Here is a 4,945-nt window from a genome sequence, read left to right as displayed (position 1 = left end):
AGCACTCATTATACAGAATGGGGGTGACCATTATTTATGTTAAAGTTTATACGATAACTATCGTCACAGACACGACACTATCGATATCGTAGCTAAGCATTCACTTGGGTTGCCTGTTTACTCTATCACTTAAACGTATGCAAAGAATTTGATGGTGAGTGTCCCTGTGATACTGTCTTATACGACAATTTTTTATGTGTGTGTTTTAATATAAACATTAACGTTGTTTTTAGAATAAATTTACCTTGTGGTGTTCGCAATTAAAATCATTTCTTCTAAAAAAATTCTTAATTGTTCTTTAGCGTGAAACTATGATTGTACTACTGAACATATTTGCATATCGAAATTGAATTGTTGTCTTTTTTATATACACAAATCCATATATACTGTGTTACTTGTTAGATGTATATGTTTTGTCACAGGAATAGCACTGGAGTGCGTATGTTATATAAAACAAGCATATGCGAGTTAAATAATGACTCTGTAACTGCAGTAAAATAAAGAATGAAGTGTAGTGAGGGGCGATAACTCATTAGAGTTATCGTTCCTTACGGAACGTAATGATAGTACGAGCTAATTCGCGATTTTTGCCGGCTATTGTAGCGATTTGGGTGTGGAAAAAATGACACATACAATTTTGATGGGCTTTTGAACCATTGTAAAACTCGGCTCCATCTAGGTCTGGATGTAACTGGTATCCCTGTGGAAATTCGTATTGATGAGATATTTTGGGTCAAACATGCCAAAATCGTCATTTTGACTAAGAGGTTCTGTTAAAACCACCCTCAAAATTCGAAAAAAAAATCCAGAAACGTATACAATGCACATATACATAGATAAATGTTTCCTGAAGAAAATCGTCTGTTTAGGTTTTCGATATCTTTATCAGAACGGTCACAATATTGTATTAAAAATGGCCTATTTTTTCGACCCTCCCAGTATTTTTCCATTCGACAGGGGTATTTTGACAGCAGACGATCGCATGTTTTGATGACGTAACGCCCATCCTGAACTCGTCACGAAAGTTTGTTGTGGAAGCCGCATGTTGATTGAAGTTTACTGTCACTGCCAGTATATATTGCTATTTTCAATATCAGAGGCAATGCTCCAGGATATAGATGCTTTGTCACGATCATTGTATGTCGCTTTTCACAAACATGCATGCGAAAAATCAAACCAGCGTTCAGAATGTCAAGCAAATTCCCGAAGCCTCGTAGGCATAACGCTGACGCTACTGACGGTAAGTAAACTTGTTTGTTTACGTTGATATAAACAAACGACGGTAGATATGCACGAAGAATAGTTCCCGTTTATTTGCTATTTACTGAAGGGATAGGCCTACTTTGTCTCCAAATTTAATTGATTTGAATTAATATTTCGATAGTCTGTGTATTTGTATAGCCTCGCCAGTGATGCTTGTTTACGTCTAAAAATACCAACGGGAATCTCCAGATTGAGGTGACAAATTGAATATACACAGAGCCATATGCATGTTCTCTCAGACACTAGGTTATCTCGTGAACGAGCACACCTAAGACTACTACTTTGCAACTTCTCTGATATATGAATTACTTTGTGAAAAGAGAAATGAAATATAATTTTTGATTTTTACCGATCATATACTGACATAGACTTACTAGAGTCCCGCGGTGAAGGGATGCCTTACTCGGGCACGTCTGTCTTGCTACCTATACTGACAGTATATAATCGCACGAGAAAGACTAGCATTATCGATGAACATTATACAAATCACTAAAATCATATGTAGAACGCAGGCGACTTAAATATGACTAAGATTTCATTTAATTTGGAAAACTATTTAAATTAAACCATCTACACTGCAGACTGGAAACTTCCTGCATGGAATATTCAATAATGTCAGCCTGTGTGACATTTTACGATTTGATAGACCAGTTCAAACTATTCAAATTATTTGCTTCACGTTACATTATCAACAACTTTTTTTTTTGCAATTAATTCATTTTTGAAATTTTTAATGAAATAGTATCTAGTACAGGTCTATTATATTTAAATGTTTACAACTTGAAATTAAAGTCTGTAACATGCCCTTGATTGAGACTGTGCATTTGGACAGGTTAAATCATATCGTCTTTTGCATACATGTAAATAAACAAAATCAATATAGTAAATTTTAAAATTCTTTGTTTCAAATACCATACAACATATTTAAATCTTTCACTTACACACAACGAAGAGAAGTATAATGCAAGAAAGCTGTTCTTACAATTTGTTGCTAAGATATTGTCAATTATTATGATTGCATTAACTGAATAAGTTAAATTAAGTTAATTTTGGGTGGGAAAAGATGTTATGTACAGTAGCTTATTTTAATATCTTGACTGAAAGTTCATTTCAACTTATTAGAAAAGGCATTATAGAAAATTATTTGACAATATCAGTGTTACCAGAATTCAGCTCTCACAATTTTGCAAAATATTCTTCGAAATGTCACCTGTACACACGAAAATTAGTGGATTTTCAAATATCTTTGCCTCAAATACCATACCAACATATTTAAACCTTTCGCTCGCATACACTGAAGAAAACAATGTGCGAGAAAGCTGTTCTGACAAATTTATGCTAAAATATTGTCAATTATTATGTCAAATTATGTTAAATTAAGTTAATTTTGGTGTGAAAACATGTTATGTTATTTCTTTTGTAATATTTTGATTTAAAATTCATTTCAACTTATTATAAATGATATACATTTGTATTATAGAAAATTATTTGACAAAATCAGAGTAACCAGAATTCAACCATTACAATTTTACAAAATAGTCTTCGAAATGTCATCTGCACACAGGAAAACTATTGGATTTTCAAATATCTTTGCCTCAAATACCATACCTACATATTTAAACCTTTCGCTCACATACACCGAAGAAAACAATGTGCAAGAAAGCTGTTCTGACAAGTTTATGTTAAAATATTATGAATTATTATGTTACATTAAGTTAAACTCAGTTACTTTGGGCCTGAAAACATATAATATATATATATTTTTTTAAATATTTTGATTTAAAATTCATTTAAACTTAATACAAATGGTAACTACATGTACTTCATTGAACAACACATGAGAGGCCCAGAACTTTGGATTGGATTGATGCTAATTGAATCAACTTACTAATCATCTAATTTAATCAAGGGAAAATAAAGTGAATTAACTTGCTCAGTTGGTCATGATATTTATTTATTATAAATTATAATGTAGTGATTATTGATATTTCTCTTTCTATTCATGATCGATCAATAATTGATCATCGATTGTTTAGAAACTATGATGATCGATTGATCAAGAACTTTATTGTGATTCCAAACACTATAAGAAGTTGCAAACTGTTTAAATAAAACAAATGTAATAGACATTTCCTTATTTGCTTGATATGGACGACGGATGACACTGATCATGACTTTGAACTTCATGGAAATTCTCGAAATAGCATATTATTAAAATAGCTTGGGGAAAAAAACAAACAAATTTCCTTCTATCATACATACTAAAAATTTGGATTTTCCTCACGCAAGTATGAATTATTAACTTTAACTCCAAGATTGAAATTGGCGCGAGCTAATTCCTGTAAAATCATGAAGATTTACATCTGATTGAGTTAATCCTTATATTGTGAGGAAATTGATTTAATCCCTATATTGTGAGGAAATTGTTCCAAATTAAGATATTGTCCTGTTTTTGTGATTTTTATACCCCCGACCCGACGTACATTATAATGTTATCATGTTTGGCGGGGGGGGGGGGGGGGGGCGGGCACATATGGTGTCCCGACCATAACTCTCGACCCAGGCTCTCCATACTTGACACAAATATACATCTTGATGACTTAGAGTGTCGCATATAAATATCATGCCCCTTTTCCCCGTACTTGCAGAGTTATTCCCCTTTGCTGATTTTACTTGTCCTGACCATAACTCCAATACTACTTTACCCAGGCTCTCCATACTTGACACAAATATACATCTTGATGAGCCGGAGTGTCCCATACTAAAATCATGTCCCTTATCCCCGTATTTGCGGAGTTATTCCCCATTGATGATTTTACTTGTCCGGACCATAACTCCAATACTTCCTGACCCAGGCTCTCCATACTTGACACAAATATACATGTTGATGAGCCGGAGCACTACAACCTGTGAAACTACCCCCTTCCAAGTGTCAAATATTGTGCGGGCGTATGTTAAGGCCCTCCAATGGGCCCTTGTTTATTTTTATGTACATCATGGGAAATCAGTCACTTTCGTAACCTGATTTTCTCATTTTAATAAAATCGCTGCCATCAACTGAGCACTGCTTGGTTCAAATTTAGATATTGTCCGATTTTGATGAAATTTGATATGTAGGAACATCATTGAACACTTGTCGCTCTCGTAGCCTCACTTTCACATTTAAACAAAATGGTCACCAATTTCTGGCCTCTGATTGGTCGAAATGTATATAATGTTCAATTTCAATTAGATTTGCTATATGGGAACTGCAAATTTAACTTAATTGATGGGTTTTGTTGCCTTTACGAACAACAGTCTTTTTTCAGTCCCATTTCTAGCAATCAGGAGAGCTCTAGATAACAAGGTCAAATTGTAATTGTAATTCTAATTCACTGTAAAGTATTCACAAATTTATTTATAGCTAATATGCAGCCTTGCTTCACTGTAAACGTTTGATGTATGTTCAGGAGAAGGCCTCGATAAGTTTGAAAACTTGTGCCCAAATCCTATTTGTCACTATAATTATGAACCATTTAAATGTTTAAACCAACAAAAAAAAGTATTTTTATTGGTCGAAACTTAGATATTGAGCGATTTTGACAAATCATGCTCACACAGAGTTATCGCCCCTTACTACACTTCATTCCATCTGTGACATCCTTCAGGTGTCACCCTCTAGTTAATGAAATAAAACAATTCA

The sequence above is a fragment of the Pecten maximus genome, chromosome 6, assembly GCF_902652985.1.
Source record: "Pecten maximus chromosome 6, xPecMax1.1, whole genome shotgun sequence".
Classification (NCBI taxonomy): domain Eukaryota; kingdom Metazoa; phylum Mollusca; class Bivalvia; order Pectinida; family Pectinidae; genus Pecten; species Pecten maximus.
This window is presented reverse-complemented; position numbering follows the sequence as displayed.